Source organism: Dipodomys ordii, unplaced genomic scaffold, assembly GCF_000151885.1.
Source record: "Dipodomys ordii isolate 6190 unplaced genomic scaffold, Dord_2.0 Scaffold188, whole genome shotgun sequence".
NCBI lineage: Eukaryota > Metazoa > Chordata > Mammalia > Rodentia > Heteromyidae > Dipodomys > Dipodomys ordii.
In genome coordinates, this window is record NW_012267404.1 from 2877609 (window position 1) to 2895978 (window position 18370).

The window sequence follows — 18370 nt, forward strand, 5'->3', positions numbered from 1 at the left end:
ATCTATGGTTTAGCAGTTTCAGCACAAACAAGACAGTTTCTGAAATTCAGGTGGGCCCAAGGTTAATATGAGCAACAGAAGGGTTACTGCTTCGAAATGAAGCCACTTTTAACTCTTCAGTACAAAGGTGGCACAGAATCAAATCCATTGGCAACTGGGGTGGTATCAAGGGCCTTTGGGTTAACCAATGATGTCAGTTGAAAATTCTGTAAAATAGTGGTTAGGAATAAAAACAGCTCCATGTGAGCCAGGCCTTCTCCCTCACAAATCCGTTTTCCTAGAAATAAAAAAGAGAAATATTCACTCCTTGCCTATACTATAACCGTAACTATTGATACTTGTCACCTGAGGTACCTGATAAGAAAGGCATGAAGTAGTCACTTTTCTTAAAGTTGCCATTGTCATCTGGGTTGGGGAATTCCTTGTGGTCATACAGCACAATGTCAGTCATATTACTATGGCTGTGCCCTGGAAACAACAAATAAGCCTTGTTATATATAGTCATAGAGCTGAAAGATGCGTGCAAACCAACTAGTTCAATGCTTTGAGTGTTAAAGAAAAAAAAAACACATCCAAACAGAAGCAGCAACATATGCTATCCGACAAATCATGTAACAAACAGGAATGAGTCTGAGACTAGTGGCAGTCATTTTACTGAAATGCCCCCCCTTCACAGTTGAAATACTAAGTATCTGTTGCCCTAACTTCTGACTGTCTTCTTATCATTAAGCTCTGGCCCTGGTGTCTGCTGGCAGCTGCTAGTTTAATTCATCACTTCAGTTTCATATCTTTTGCATGTGCAATATGGAGTCAAGTGGAAGACTTTATTTGCACCTGAATGGTTGGCGTATGTGACCATAAGATCTTTCACAGATGAGCATTTGCTAATTGTTAACATCTTCTGGAATGATAGCAAGGCCAAAAACCAATATAACACTACTGTTTTTCATTGCCTTCTAGTCTATTTCCTTTAATATACAATGTGGGTGTTGATATTTATTAGAAATAAGATGACTTGAACAAAACTAAAGGGATGATAGAATTAGAAATGTCATGATTTTGAAATAATTCAGGGGAGGATTATCAGTTCAGGCAAGGAAAAAGTTAAATGAGTGAGTGATTTAGTAAGCAAAATTGAAGCACTTTATCACATACTTTTATTAATTTTGTACAGAGCATTTTTATTAATTATGTATCATGGTCTTATTAATTATGTATTATTTTATTAATTACTTTATTTAATTATGTATTATGTATTTATTATATATAAGTACATAGATTGCACTCTGCAATAGAGATATCAGACAGATACCACCTCAACACATGAAGAACTGGCATAACTAATAATAGCCTACATAACATTACATATGTCTGTCTCTCAAAATTATTGAGACAGGCATGAGCAGCTATGTAGGATTTAGTTTGGATTTTTTCCAAATGCATAACTGTAAATTAATTTCTAAAAACAGTCACACATAGCCAGCCTCAGGAGCATTTCAAATGACTGGCTGGGACTCTTCAATAAGGTCAACACACAGAAAACAAACAACAAACCAGGGGAAATTAATGCTTTCTGATTACTGGAAGCCGAAATGACACACTTTATAGACCCCATTGTAGACCTGCCCTTTAATTGCAACCTGGATTTCAAAAGAATTAAAAGGGTATATGACTATTGAAGAAATACTAAGGTTTAAATATATGATTTATATTAGATAATATCCTTGTGTTAATGAGAAATTCTGAGTATAAATGCTGTTATTACTGGTAGAGAAACCCTTCTTAGCCCATAGATACTGAATCATTGAAGTGTAGATAGATAGATAAGATAGAGAGACAGGCAGACATAGTATAAAGTGGTTTTTGACACTATAGGTATGTTTTGTTGGTAATTTTTTTGTTTTGCTTCCTTTGCAGTATTAGGGTTAAACTCAGGGCCTTACATCTGAGTCACACTCAAAACCTTTTTTTCCTTCTATTATTTCTCCAGATAAGGTCTTGCAATTCTTCCCAGGGCCAGCTTTGCATAGCAGTCCTACTACTTATTTCTAGTATAGCTACTACTTATTTCTAGTATTTCTAGTATAGTTTGCCCCACCACACTCAGTAGTTTTTTTGTTGAGATGAGTTCTTCCTAACTTTGTTTTTCTTATTGGCCTTGAACCATGATCCTTCTGCTCTCTGCCTCCAAATAGTTCAGGTTAGAGATGTAAGCCCCTGAGCCTGGCTAGATTTAATTTCTTTTTAATACAGAGAAAGGAAAAATTGTATGTCATACATGTATAATATATAATGTCTATAATTTCATTTAAAATCATCTGTTGAATGTTTTTAACATATATAGAACTGTTTCTTTAGATATAAAAATGATTCAAACAATTTCAAATTCATAAATAACAGGAAAAATAGGAAGCTTGAGTAATACCTTATACTAGAAGTAACATTTAGCCTGAAAATAGTCACTAATATAAATTTAAAAGCAAAACTTCTAGGAAACTTCTAGGAAAACACAAAGAAAAACTTTGGAAGATGGTGCTGGCAAACTTTCTTCTAATGGGACCAAAGTGCACAAGTTGGAACTGATATTACTGCCAAAATCTCAACTGGGTGGAAATTAAACATTTTTAAATTGCTTAAACATTGTTAAACATTGTTAAAGCACTGTTACTGATAGAATTCTTTAAATGTGTTGAGAATTTGGGGCTTGGAAATATTTAACTTCCTAACTGATAACTGATAAACCTTCCTCTGGATCCCTGGCTGTCTTTAAAACAAAACAAAATCTATTGAATGGCAAGTGGTAGAGGAATGGTCAGAACCCATAAACACCAAGTCTCATAAGTTGCACCATGATTAAATCATTTGGTTAAAACAAGTTAAATATTCTCTGAGTTTGTACTGTTTTTCAGTATTCATGCTAATCATTGACACTCAAAACAAGTTAAGAGTTTCATAATTGCAGTATCCATTGATTAAAATGGGGGTTAGGAACATTCAGCTTTTTTCATCTTGAGAACTTGCAAACAGTTTATGATGAATGAACTCTTTATCCAGGACAAAACTAAGCAGTAATGGTTTTTTTAGTTCATTCATGAAATAGTGTTTGCAACTCACAAAGCTCTGAATTCTAAACTATTGGAATCTCACTCAACACTGAGAGACCAAGGTCTTTTATTTTGCATAAACTAAACTTGATGGCTCTTTTATAGATTATTTACTTTATTCCCTAAGAGTATTCCCACTCTCTTCTTGATGCAAAAAAAGGGTTTTACAATAGATAAATGATATACAACATAATGAATGTTCCAATAATTATACCTAGTTACCTGATTTAAATACAGCATGGTGTGTGCAATTATTAAAAATGTAACATGGAACTTGGGCCCAGTGGCTCTTACCTGTAATATTAACTACTCAGAAGGCTGAGATCTGGAGGATTACAATTTGAAGCCAGACCTGGCAGAAATTTACATGACACTCCATCAACAAAACTACTAGCAAATCAGGCTGTAGGCATGTTTCAAGTGGTAGAACACCAACCAAGAAAGTATGCCTAACAAGTGTGAGATTCTGAGTTCAAACTCCAATTTCAAAAAATAAAAGCATGGGGCTCCATAAATATAATTTTTATATTTTTATGAATTAATTCAAATATAAAATATCATATCCAATTTTTCCCATAACTTGATGGTTTGACTGGCATCTTTTCAACAGGAAAACAGCAAATTGTACAAAATACCTTTTTAGGGCCTGAAGAGCAGGTCCTGGAGCTCAATGCAGCGCCTGGACACTGTCCCTGAGCTTTATAATTCAAGAACATGCTTTATCAGTCAAACCACAACACCACTTCTGGCATTTTGATGATTAATTGGAGATAAGAAAAGTCTCAGGGACTTTCCTGTGTGGGCTGGCTTTGAAACATGATCCTCCAATGTTAGCCTCCTGAGTAGCTAGGATTAGAAGCATGAGTTACCAGTACCTGTTCAATATACATTTGTAGTGAGCCCAAAATTATGAAAAACCATGCATACTGTGTGTATATCCTATATAAACACATATTGTATATATAATCATGTATAACTATTCAGACATATGTACAGATTGTATATGCATCCAGGCATTAATATATTAGCTTAAAAATTGCTGAGTCAAGTGACCTCCTCTGGTGAATGTGTCTGGCAGACTTGATGAATGATGTTACTTCTCATGTGATACATGAGAAGGTAAAAGGAAAGGGAAATTGTGCGTTAGATGAACAACTGTGAATGTTTGAAAAATGAAATGGGAGAAGTGATTTCAGTGCCATTATTATAATTGTCATCACATTTATGTAGAGTGTAAAACAATGTGTAGAAAGTAGAAAAGTAGATGCAGGATATGGTCCAATCAGTAGAGTTCTTGTCTAGGAAGAACAAAACACTGAATTTAAACCTTAGTGCTGCCAAAAATGAATGAAAAAATGGTACTGTCACTGTATGTGATACACATGTATGAAACATGTTAAAATGTACAAGTGATATACACCAATAAAAATAGTAGAGCAGATATGAAAGTATAAATTCATATCAAGCTTCCAGTTGGAAACATCAATTAAGAAGATTATTTCCATTTTTATTTTTTGTTCACACTAAAACCAAAGCAAAGACATGAATGTTAGCCTTTAGTGTTTATTGCTGTCTATATCTGTGTCTCACAGTATTTTCCTACAGCAGGAGCTGCTTCTGGTCATTGCTTTTTTTCACTAAATCCACATCTCCAGTTATAACAGGTGACATACCCAAGGAGTTTTCTTATCATCTTCCCCTTCCCTTTCCCAGTGCTTGCCATAATGGGGACAACATGGCACTCTATTTTGTTTCATTGCTTCACTGAATTTTAAACAAAGTAGGACAGTCCAAGAATGACCCCAAGCATGAAAAAATATATTTATTATGGATAATATACAGAAAAAGGAGTCTGAGTTGTCACCTGGTAATCATTTTATTGTTTTGTGATACTAGTATATTAGTAAATCAGCATTAGATAAGTATTAGCATGTGGGGTAGTGAATAAAATTATTATAAATCATTGAGGACTACAGATATGATAGTTCAGTGACACAGAAAACCCTCCCAAATGGAGAATGGATCTTCCTTGATTGGGAGGGAGAGGGGAGATGTGAGAAGGGAGGACAGGAAAGCATCCCTGGCAGGGGAAGGAGGTGAGTGGTGGCTCAGAGGAGGGAACTGCAGATTGCTGCACAGCTGGAGCCAGACAGCAGAGCTCTTCTTTACACTGGAATAAAGCAGAGCTTGTATGAAGGTGGCAAGGAGGCAAACCCATTCAGAACTGGAGTGTCATCAAGGTCATGTGGATCCACAGAGATTTCAGGTTGAAGTTCTGTAGAATGGTGGTCAGGAATAAAAACAGCCCCATGTGGGCCAGGCCTTCTCCAGCACAAATCCGTTTGCCTGAAATTTTTGTTTAAAAAAATGAAAGCAAGAAAGGACTCCATGTATATAAGTGTGAGCATATGAAGCATTGCATTTGTAACTGGTAAATGTCAATGTTCCTTCAGTGAATTACCGAATGTATGGGGAGGAGGAAAGTTGTACAGATACCAGGGAATATGCAATCTTCACTAATACATTTGGTTTTTAAAAACTCTGAGAATGGCAGCACACATACACACACACTCTCTCTCTCTCATACACACATGCATGCACACACACATACACACACACACTTGTAAATCTAGCACAGGAGGCTAAGACAGAAGAATCTTGAGTTGGTAACTACTTTGGGTTACATTTTTAAGATCCTCTCTAAAAAATACGTCCAAAAGAAATCATACCAAACCAAATTATATTAAAAAACTGATTACCATCTTCATGTAAACATTTTATTAAGTATTTCTATATGATAAATGCTCTTTCAAAATTTTTCCTCCTCTCTTCCCCCTTTTCTCTTATACTCTAAGCTAGTTGGGGCTTGCTGAATTATTATGTCAGTTACTCTAATATGTTTCCTGCTAAATGGAGGGATCATAATTCTGGAAGACTTGTCTTCCAATAGTATTTTTTTCCTGTGGTTGAGAGGAGAATTGAATACAGTTTGTCCTCAACCTGAAGGCCTACTCCCATTAGTTCTTTCTTAGTATTATCCATACTTACCTAGAAGGCCTGTGACCATGTATTTTGGCATTTCCCTCCAAACCTTTGTATCTATAGAGTAATATACACACAGGGGTGGTAGACATAGACTTACCTGTGACTCCAAGGGGAATTCACCACATGGAAGTAGTGGCGAGAAACATTGCTTTCATAGTCAATTCAGAAGTCAAATCTTGACTCTGTCACTAACTACCCATGTAGCTGAGTTACTTAGACGATCTGAGCCTTAGTGTCTTCATATATTAAATGGGGATGCTAATAATTCCTTCATGAAATTTTGGCGAGAAATTAAAATAATAATAGATTTTGAATTATTACAACTTTAATCAAGGTTTCATTATTTTATTTATAAAAATTTGAGTTTCAGGTTTCTATGGTAAACTTTGTATGTTTTAGAGACATCTGTGTTTTTCTAAGAAAATACATTTATATTGCTCACGTGAACTGTCCCCAGAAAAATAATGAATACTTAATGCAGTATAATATTGACAGCCCAACTGTCCATTTTACCAGCCTACAGTACCTAAGCTTAAATATTATATCATGAAATTCCTTTTGGCTATGATACATTTTCCCTACAAACATCAAGACATAGACCACATTTCATGTCCTTTTTTGTACTCTTTGTGTCCCTCCAAGCAATAAAATTTTGCCCGTATTCAGTTTCCCAAATGTGTTCAGATTTTCACTGAAACTCAAAATCATTTGAAAGCATAATTTTCTCATTATTTAAAATGTTTCCCTTTGTGTAAACCAAGTGAAGTTTTAAAGAAAGATTGCTGCTTTCCCCCCATGATATCTACATGACAGATGTAAAGCAGATGTCAAAGGTCATGTCATTAGCTGGGTGCTAGTGGCTCATACCTACAATCCTAGCTCTTAGTAAGCTGACATCCAGGGATCATGATTAGAAGTGAACCTGGGGTAAGAAAGTCCCTGAAACGCTTATCTTCAATTAAACACACACACACACACACACACACACACACACACACACACACACACACACACACAGAAGTACAGCTGTGGCTCAAAGTGGTAGAACACCGAAGCAATAAAGGTCAGAGACAGGGCCCAAGCTCTGACTTCAAACCCCACAACTGACAAAAAAAAAACCCAAACCAAACAAATGAACAAACAAAAAGTCACAGCCTCAGAGAAGAAAGGTTGCTCCCTGGCCAGACACACAACACACATTCTACAGGTGTGTCCAGGACACATCTTGGATTGAAAGAAGAGAAGAGTTCTCCATGATCATTGTTGGATATATAACAAACGTTCCTGATAAGATGTCCATAAGATTACTTGACCCTGACACTGTTGATTGAGAGTAAATGTTCTGTTCTTGTGGTCCATGACTGTCTTAGAAAAGATCTGCTCTGTCTTCCATCTACTCTCTGTCCCCTTTGAAGTATCTTAAATGTCTTAAAATTCTGCTTATGCCACTTTCTGTTTAATAATTTAGTTCAAGAAAGTGATAAATTAGTTAATACTCCCCCACAAATCCTGAGGTCTTGTAATCTGTGATTGCTTTTCACTTGATGTCCCCAGTGCTCTTCTTTGTCTTTTGGGAAACATCTCATTCTATAGAGGAACCTAAGGGTGACAAATGCCACAAAACATGTGAGAGGGACAGTCTAAATGAGGATTACTCTTTAGGAAGAGAGCATTATGATATATATAAAGAAAGAATGCAAAGAATCTATGCTTTACCTTGCTCAACTTGGAAGAAATACACAGACAAACTGAAGCTTCACTAATCTGGTCCAACAGTGAGGATGCATCATGAACAAGGAAACTGCATAGGCATTGAGTGCTGCTCTTAATCATGAGCTTAGGGTAAATACACCAGCCCCAAAGGAAGCTTCATATAAGTTCCAACTGAACCCAACTTCCACCAAAGTTATCTTGAGGTATAGCAATATTTTTTTTTTAACCTGATGAGAAAAGCATGAAGTAGTCACTTTTCTTTTTCTTTTTTTTTTGTAGGTCGTGGAGCTTGAACTCTGGGCCTGGGCGCTGACCCTCAGCTCTTCAGATCAAGGTGAGCGCTCTACCACTCGAGCTACAGCGCCACTTCCGGTTTTCTGGTGGTTTATTGGAGATAGGAGTCTCACAGTCTCTCTTGCCCGAGCTGGCTTTGAACCGCGATCCTCAGATCTCAGCCTCCTGAGTAGCTAGGATTACAGGTGTGAGCCCCCAGGGCCTGGCTAACTTTTCTTAAAATCACCACTTTCATCCAGAAAGTGGCCAGGGTCAAACATCTCTGGGTTGGGAAATTCCTTTGGGTCATGTAACACAGATGTCAGTGATGTCAATATAGTTGTGCCCTGCCAACAATACACATAGATAACTAAGCAAATTATATATATAGATAGATCTATATCTATATATACTTAGATCTATATAGACCTATACATATATATCTAGATCTATATAGACTTATACATACACACACACACACACACACACACACACACATATATGTATGTATGTATGTATATAAAGCCATGTGCCAGAGGCTCACACCTATAATTATAGCTACCTAGGAGGCTGAGATCTGAGGACTGCATTTCAAAGCCAGCACAGGCAAGAAAGTCTTTGAGAGTGTCTCCAATTAACCACCAGAAAACCAGCATGGTGCTGTGGCTCAAAGGGGTAGAGCACTAGCTTTAAGCTAAAAATGTCAGGGACAGTGCCTAGGCCTTGAGTTCAAGGCCTATGACCAACAAAATAGTTATACAGAGGTAACAGATACCATAAAAATCACTTAGTTCAATCTTTGGTCCACAGGTCATGAAGACTTCCAACAAATGAACTGGCTTCAGAACCAATAAATATCAACACAGAAAATATGGATAAAAGGCAAGTATCTCCAAAGTTTAACAGTTCTATAGCAATAGACAAAAAGGATATTGAAGAAGATTAAAGCCCAAAGAACTCAAAAGCATGATTACAAGAAAAATTATTTCAATAAAATAAAAAGAACAGATATAAAATAAGTGAATTTGAAGAGGATATAAATACACAGCTGAATGAAGTAAGACAAACAATGCAATATATCAATAAGAAGTTCAATAAAGATACAGAAACATTAAAAATTAAACTGAAATTTTGGAAATGTAAAGCTATATAAATCAAATAAAAAAACTCAATAGAAAAGAGTGGACCAAATAGTAAATATATTAGAATGGTCAAATGAAGAACTGGGAAACTTGAAAAATCCAACCTATGTAATATAGGCATAGAGGAATGGGAAGAAGCCAATGCTAAAGGAATAGGAAATATATTCAATAATAGGAGAATATTTCCTAAATCTTTAGCAATCCAAGTGCAGGAGGCCTTTAGGGCAGCAAACAGATCATATCAGAAAAGAATCACTCCATGACACATTTAGTCAAACATTAAACATTCAGAAGAAATTAAAGAGTACTGAAAACCAACAAGTCTTCCATGGTGGCAAGCCCATCAGCATAACACCAGATTTCTCAACAGCAGAAACATTAAAAGCAAGGAGGATGGGTAGTCAACAACTACCCATCTATGAGGATTTGTTGTTGGGGGGGTTTAATTTTTTGAGTTCCAGGTAAATTTTAGATATGAAACCCTTGTCCATTGTATGGCTAGTGAAGATCTTCTCCCAATCTGTGGGCTTTCTATTGATCTTGCTAGCTATGTCCTTTGCCATGCAGAAACTCTGAAATTTCATGCAGTCCCATTTGTCCAACCTTTCTTTGATTTGTTGTGTTTCTGGGTCTCTATTCAGAAAATTTCGGCCTGTGCCAAGGAAACCTAGGGCTTCTCCTATTCCATTCTGTAATGTTTTCAGAGTGTCTGCTTTGACTCCGAGGTCTTTGATCCATTTGGAGTTGATTCTGGTGCAGGGTGATATATAAGGATCGAGCTTTAGTTTTCTACAAGTGATTAATTTTTCCAGCACCATTCTATTTTTTTTTTAGCTCCCTTATTGAAGATTAGATGGCTATAGGTCTATGGGTTCATTTCTGGATTTTCAATTCTATTCCATTGGTCCTGAGGTCTATTCTTGTGGCCAATACCAACCTGTTTTGATTACTATGGCTTTGTAGTAGAGTTTGAAATTTGGTATTGATATTCTTCCAGCACTGTTCTTTCTGTTAAGGATCATTTTTGCTATTCAAGGTCTTTTATTATTCCATATGAATTTTTGAATTGCCTCTTCTATTTCCTTGAAGAATGAGCTTGGAATATTGAATTTGTAGACAGCCTTGGGAAGTATTGCCATTTTCACGATGTTGACCTTCCAGTTCAGGAGCATGGGGGTTTTTTCCACTTTCTAAGTTCTGTTTTGATTTCCTTTTTCAGGTTTTTAAACTTTTCATCATAGACGTCCTTCATGTCTTTGGTTAAGTTAATTCTTAGGTATTTTATTTTTTGTGGGGCTATTATGAATGGAGTTGCTTTCCTGATTTCAGCCACGCTTTTCTCATTGTTGGCATACAGAAAAGCCATTTGATTTTATACCCTGCTACTTTGCCATCCAGAATACAGTGCCTTACCCTTCCTCCCTCCATTCCTGTGCCCCCATTTGTCCCTACTCCAATGTTTCCATTTCCTGGTATTTGTTTTGATAAAAATATGGAACACTTCACAAATATGACTGTCACCCCTGCAAGGGGTCATGCTAATTTTCTCTGTATTGTTCCCATTTTACCATATGTGCTGTCTAAGCCAGCACCACACTAAAAATTTTAAACATATAAAAAGAAGAATCCCAGGCATTCATACATAGTGAGACCACATGAGGATACTTTTAGGAAAGGAACACAAAGGCTTAATGTCTATGTGCATCTGATCATACAAAATAATATGTTTATTGGAATGAACTGCAGGAAATGTAAACAAGAGTTTTTATTTTTGCTGCTTTTGTTTTCTTTCCTTTTGGTTCTGTTTGTTCATTTATCTTTCTCTGGGAATGTAAGGGGGAACAGAATGGAGGGACACAGGATGAACAAATGCAACAGTGGAACTCACTAGACACTGTGTTGAAAATGAACTACAACTTGTGGGTGGGGATGAAAGGGAAAAACTGAGAGAGCCATGGAAGGAGTGGCATTATCTAAGAAGAAATGTACTCTATCTGACATGTAACTGTAACCCCTCTGCACATCACTTTTATAATAAAAAAATAAAAAGAAGAATCATTACAGAGAATAGATCTGACTCAAAATATAATCATATTCATGTTCAAAATTCATACATAAATAACAGTACAGAGTAAACTTCCCTAATGTTATTTTTTTAAAAACTTCCAAAATCTACTTAAGATACCAAACTTTACTGTGAAATATCAATCTTAAAATCGTTCCTGACAATCATAAATGAAATAAAGATCACCACCAATTTTGTTTTATACCATGCTGGCTGCAGTGCAAAATTTCAACAAAGCAAAATTATAGAATAGGAAAGAAGAGGAAAAGCAAGCATATTATGGTAATACACCCTAAAATTCCAAACAAGTCTACAGTTATTATGAGGTAATCAGAATGATTAAAGCAATTACATTTCTATATATCAGGTACAAATGATAGGAAAGGCACCATAAAAATAATAACAATCAATCCAGGAACTGGTGGCTCATGTCTGTAATGCTAGCTACTCAGGAGGCTGAGATCTGAGGATCATGGTTCAAAGCCAGTTCAGACAGGAAAGTCCATGAATCTCTTATCTCCAGTTAACCACCAGAAAACTGGAAATGGCACTGCAGCACATACTGGTAGATCACTAGCTTTGAGGAAGTGAGCTCATAGACAGGGGATAGGCCCTGAGTTCAAGCCACAAGGCCAACATAAAAATAAAATAATAACAGTCAAAACACTGCATATTTAGAGAAAGTCTATGAATATATTTGTGATTGGCTTTATTGAAAATAAAATATCACTTGGAAAATAAAGTAAAGAATAGGCAAATTGGAAACATGACTCATTCATGTATTGAAGAAATCAAGGTAACATTTTCCCCAAAATTTATCTAGACCTTTACTGTAGGCATAAGAAACATCCCAGCAGAACATTTTGAGAAATTGATTAAAAAAATAAGCTTGTGCATTCATTTGGAAAATTTAAAAAGGTATAGAAACAGAAGAAGAGGGAGGAGGAGGAGGAGGAAGAAGGGGAGGAGGAAGTGGAGGAGGAGGAGGAGGAGAAGAGGAGGAGGAGGAGAAGGAGGAAGAAGAGATGGAGGTGAAGGTGGGAGAAAGAAAAAGATGAAGATATGAAGAAGACCCCCAAACAAAAAGAATTTAAGGGTAGAACAAAATTGGAAAGTTCACAGTGCCAGATACCATGGATATTACTGCATGGATATACAACCCCAAAGTTACTATAATGCAAACTCTCCTGAGCAGCCAACTGTGAGACTTTTGCAGCTCTCTCATGTGATGTGCAGGAGAATCCCACAGTGAACTCAGGAACTCAGGCTCCCTACTGAGGCTCAGCAGAGAAGGAACAAGCTCACCTTGGGAATGATGTAGTCTCTGAATTTAACATCACGGGTCATTGCATAGGGCCAGTTGTTGGGTATGAGAACAATGTATCTCTGGATCTCATGAAGCATAGCATCTGTGTAAGACATGTGGCTCCTGTCTTACATGCAGGGGACAGAAATAGAATGTAGGAGTCTGGAGGAAGATGGCGGAGGAGAAGCTGGGGGTAAACAAGCTTTTGCGTAGAAACCAGTTTTAGTGTTCCAGTGGAAAATTGAAGGCTACATCATTCCCAAAGTACGCAACTTTTGTCTATGCTCTACCTTAGTGCTCTTCATGTTCCCAGATCCATAGAATAATCTCAATTCTCTGCAAACAGAAGAAGAGTAAATATAAAACTTCTGGATGTTTCAGCTTAATAGATTTTTCAGCTGCTTCCAGTTTGGGGTTGTTAAAACTTGGACACAGGTCTCATGTCTGGCAGTATATGTCTTCTGATTTTGTTCTACATCTTTGAAATTGTTTGGCTATTCATAGGTGTTAATGATACATGTTCAGTTTGTTAATCTTGTAAAGACTGCCAAGGGAATTTTTTTGCATGGATATTAATAGATTGATGTGAAACTGTGGAAAGGAGCAATGGTGAGTAGCTAGGATAACAGGAAGGAGCCATCAGTGCCAGATATTTAGCTTCTTTTGAACACTTTACTGTACCTGCTAGGGTGTCCAGGACAGTGCTGGAAAGACTGGTGGTCGTGGGAATTCTTCTTTCCCACAAGGGAAGTCAAGAGGCTTTACTACCTCACTCCCAAAATGATACCTTCAATAGATTTTGTAAATATCCTTAATCAGATAGGGAACTTTTTACTCTTCTATGTCTTTGATCATAAAAATGTGTACAATTTTATCAAGTTTATTCTCTGCATCTATTTCTTTACTTAAAGCACATATCAAACTTTTATTATTGCATTTGGATTAGTGTAAACATCTGGTCTTTGTAAGCAGGAAGGAGTCCTTTCTTTATTTCCTTTCAGTATACCAATATTAACAGAGAATCCAGCCAACGGTCATGTGAAATGCTCCTTGAAAGACCCTAGCCCCCTAGGATACTTTCGTCAATGGGAGGGCGCCCCAGAAAACACAGACTCCAGGCCGGGAGATGCAATAAGCAAGAGGAGTTTATTCAACATTTGCACAAACGGACTCTCTGCCCGGTCAGTCAGAGAGCCCCGAGCAGTGGTTACAAGCCTTTTTAAAAGCAAAAATCACAAGATTAACGCATAACACAAAGCATCCCATGATTGGTCCATTTAAAGGTCATCATATACGCCAACAATCACTTTGCCACGCGGGAAATTTTGTAACACTCTTTGCAAAATGACTGGCTCATGGTTGGTCTAAGGAGGGTTTTCATGGTTACAGGCCTATGATTGGTTGACATTTGGCTTAGCTTGTGGTCTTGCCAGGTGGTCGTTATCTCAAGGTCCTGTCTGGGGAATTTCTAAATGGGAACTGAGGAACATGTACTGTCTGTTCTTTATCTACGACCACTGACCTTGTCCTAGGGCCGGCATCTGGTCTCTTGACCAGTCCAGCAGGCCAGGTAATTTGGTGGGAACCCGAGAGGGCACCTCCTAAAAGAACCAAGGGGGGGCGAGAGAGGATCGAGACCAAGCGCATAAAGAAAGACAGAGTCATTCTGAGTCGTGTCAAGGTCTCATTTATTGGCAGAGAAACTTAGGTTTTTATAAGGAAAGAAGGGGAAGTACTGTATGGAAGGGAGGGGTAGACGGAAATTTCTTTACGGTGAAGTCAGGGCAGGGTCTTGGTCCACTGGTTTCTGCAATCGACTGGCCCAGCCTGCTTTAGGAAGTTAATCTAAATGTACACCTTGTAATTTCCGAGAACGGCTATTTGTCAGGGTTTAATCAGGTGTTTGAAAAAGGCCAGAGCATTCTCAGGCAGGTTTCAGGTCTCCAACAGTCTCTGAGACTTTACCCAATTTCTTATTTCCAGGGAGGAGGTTGGTGTTAGCGCAAGCAAGTAAGTTTACAGAAGCAGAGTCAGCAGTTAGTAAATTGTAAAATGGACGCAGCCCTAATTTTTCTAATTCTTCACTCCTCAGAGTGGCTTTGTGCCACTGTTGTCAATAAATTAGATTCCAGATAAGATTTTTTTAATGTAAACTACATGTTCTATGCATGTGACACTCAATCACATGGGTGAAGTTGAGACAAAAATGACCCTTCTGTTATTGTTTATCGTACTACTCTCCTCAATAAGTAGATATCTGCTAGCTCTTTCCATCATTGAGACTGGGCTTTTATGTGTACTTAAAACCAATGGTATGACACTTTAATACCACACTAAATAATAATTTTAAACAACTCTCCATGTCCAAATGAAGACAAACCGCATAGCAATGTTATAGATCAGTTGTATCGTTTTTGGTTTTGTTTTTGTGTTAACCCTCCAGAAGATCACATTGCTAAACAAATCAAATATCTATTGATAAGAAGTGAGGTGAGCAGATACTACAGACATTCAAATACAATCTTCCCTTAAAAAACACAATCCAGAAGACCAGAGGAACATGGTGGTGATACAGCTGGGCTATATGTGAGCTCTCTCCAAGAAACCAGCTTTTGCAGTTCAGGGAATAATTCACTTTGGGAAAAATCACACCAAGTGAGCCATAATAGTACAGAGATTCTGCCCAGTGAGAAAAAATTCAGGCAGTTTGCACTAGAAGACAGACTTGAGCACAAGCAGTTGCTATGGCAGCTGGCGGCTGCCATGGGACTGGACAGACAAACCTGGAGCAAATGCGCTGGAGACTGAGAACCACATTTCTTCACCCACCTCCATTGTGGAATGGACAACCAGGAGCAGAATTCCACATCGTGCTGATCACTGGTGCAGATCAGGACTGGTTGAAAACCCAGGGAAAACCCTGAGTGTCCCTACTCCTTCCCATGGAACAGCTCAGGGAAGGCAGCCCTCTCTCCACCACCGGAGAATGATGCCATATTGGATACTGGCAGAGACTCTGCCATAATAGCTAGCAGATTACTAGGGACACAAAAGCAGTAGGCAACAGCATTTTTCTTCAGGGCAAGGAATTAGACCTGTGAGAGTCGGCTCCGCCCAGGGGGAGGCTGCCCCACCCAGAAGGGAGGAAGTCCTCACCCCCCAGGGCAGATCAACCTTCACTACCTGGTGAAGGTAAGTGATGGGGGGGGGAGGGGGGAACGGGGACAGCCACGACTCCCTGCAGGCAGCAAAGAAATTCTACCATACCTAAGCCTAACTGGCAGCTTATCCCACTGCAAGAATCTCACTAAAATTCATTAAAAATAATAAAAAAAAACTGGACAGGCTACAAAAGCCAAGAGACGGTATAGTTTAGTGGCCCAAAGGGGGCTCCCCAATTTGGAAAAAGTCACTGACTCCAGTCAGGCCAAAACTCCAACCACGCACAAGCTCAGTCCCAGCAGCAAGAAACTACCGTCTCCAGCCACCTCTTCTCGGCAGCGCAAAGTAAAAAAAAAAACAAACAAAAGCAGTTCATGCTTTTTAGTCTGGGAAGAAGGTCGCAAAGTCCCCCAACCCTGTAAAGCAGAACATTTTTCTGCGCACCCAAACAAGCTGATTTGAGAATCCAACCAAGCAACCGGGAAAACTGACCATTACAAGCAAATAAAGACGCCATCAAGTGACTGGAATGAAGACTTAGGGGAGACAGAAGATCCTCCAAATAAGTAGAAGATACTTTTTTCTCTTTTTCCTTTTTCCCCAATTATATATATATTTTTTCATTTTTTTAACTTCTTTAAAAATTTTTTTGCTCGTTCTCTTTATTTTTTGTAACTAGTTCAACTCTCTGCTACCTTTTTACCTGTAAGCTTATGTGTTTTTGTTTTTAGTTTTGTTTTCTTGCTTTTTCTTTTCACAACAAACCTGTTGAGTTTTTTCCTTCCTCATTGCTGTTCTGTTCACAACTGTATTACAGCCTACAGTGACCACTTGGCTTCCTCCATAACTGTGTATAGACTTAATTCAGAGTATAAATTGATTACCCAGTTCTCTACTGCACAATTAGTACTCTTAATTTTAGTATTATTATTTCATATGTACATAATTGTTCTAAATTTTTATTTTTATATGTATTTTTCTTTTCTTTTTGTTTTTGTTTTGGGTATTTTTGGGTTTTTTTGTTCTTTTTTGTGGTTTGGTTTTTTTCTTATTTTGTTGTTTTAATTTTTGTTCTCTTTCTTACTTAGAAGTTAGTCATAACTTTCCTCCCTCTGTTCCTTTTCTTTGCTACATCTCTCTAATATGATTTTTCTCCTCCTATATTTCATTGTATATCTTAATCTTTCCCCTAACTGCACCTCACCCATTTACAAGTATTTCTACTCCTTAAGTAATTCTGTTTTCTTTACTCTGTTGATCCCCAAGTGTGAAAATTGAGATATACTATATTGGTAGTCAGTGAGACTGTGCCAAAGTAGCTCAGGGTGTTATCCCTTTTGCCCAAACCATCCTAAACCTCAGAATAAAGCTACTCACTGATTACAACTGTTTATAATCCCTACTTCTGAAACACAGTACCCTATACCTGATAAAGATAAACAGAGATAAATGAGGAAATACCTATCAACAATTGGGAACCTCTAAAATCAGTGCAAAGATACTTCCCGGGTGTGTATTTTTTCCTAAAACTGTGCTCAGTGGTAGTATCGGGTCTACTCACATATCCAATAGAGGAGTGATGGAGTGAAATACCTATTTGGATTGTGTACCAAAGACTGCACACCCCCAGGGCTCTGAGTTGGTGCTTATCTTAAAATTGTGTGCTGGTGAGGGACTGGATATACTTTCTTCTCCAACAAAGGAGAAATATAGGGAAAACACCTATTTTTGAGTGGAAACCTCCAAAGTCTGTGCAACTGAAGGGCTTTGGGTTTAGGCTCGCCATAAAATTGTGTTCTGGTGGGGAAGTGGAGACATTTTCAATTGCAAAAAGGAGAAATATAGTGAAAGTACCCATTTTGAGTGTGAACTTCCAATTCCTTTGTAACTAACTACAGGGCTCTGGGAGGGGACTGATCTTAGAAGTGTGATTTAGTATGTAATTGATATAATCTTACTCCTCCAAAAGGTGATATACTGTGAAAACTCCCATTGTTAATTGTAAACCTCTAAAGTCTGTGCTCTGGGTTTGTGATGGTCTTAGTTGTCAGTTCTGGTGTGTAATAGGATATAGTAACACTCCCAAAAAGGTGAGATAGTTTGAAAATATCCATCATTAATTATAAACTTCCAAAATGTGGGCAACTACAGGGCTCTGGGTTGGTACTTGTGTTCTAGTGAGGAACTGGATTTGCTTTCACTTCCAAATGGGCAGAACAAGCCACAGAAACAAAAGAAAAATGACAAGTCATGGAATTTCAAATCCCACCCAGGATAAACAGGCAATAGAGAGGTTAATAATAATAATAAATCCAGAATGTATCTCTCAAAATGCTTTACAAACACTACTGGTAAACAAGCTGAATGAAAAAATTGAAAGCCGGGGCTGGGAAGGTGGCTCAGTGGTAGAGCGCTTGCCTTGCATGCTTGAGGCCCTCTGTTCGATTCCTCAGCACCACATAAACAAAAAAGAAAAAAGCCGGAAGTGGCACTGTGGCTCAAGTGGTAGAGCGCTAGCCTTGAGCTGAAGAGCTGAGGGACAGCGCCCAGGCCCAGAGTT

General features: G+C 37.9%; 1 pseudogene; it reads right to left on the reverse strand.

The window, feature by feature from the left end:
• Positions 1–116: 116 nt before the first annotated feature.
• LOC105999356 lies at positions 117–14189 on the reverse strand (annotated as a pseudogene).
• Between the last annotated feature and the right edge of the window lie 4181 nt (positions 14190–18370).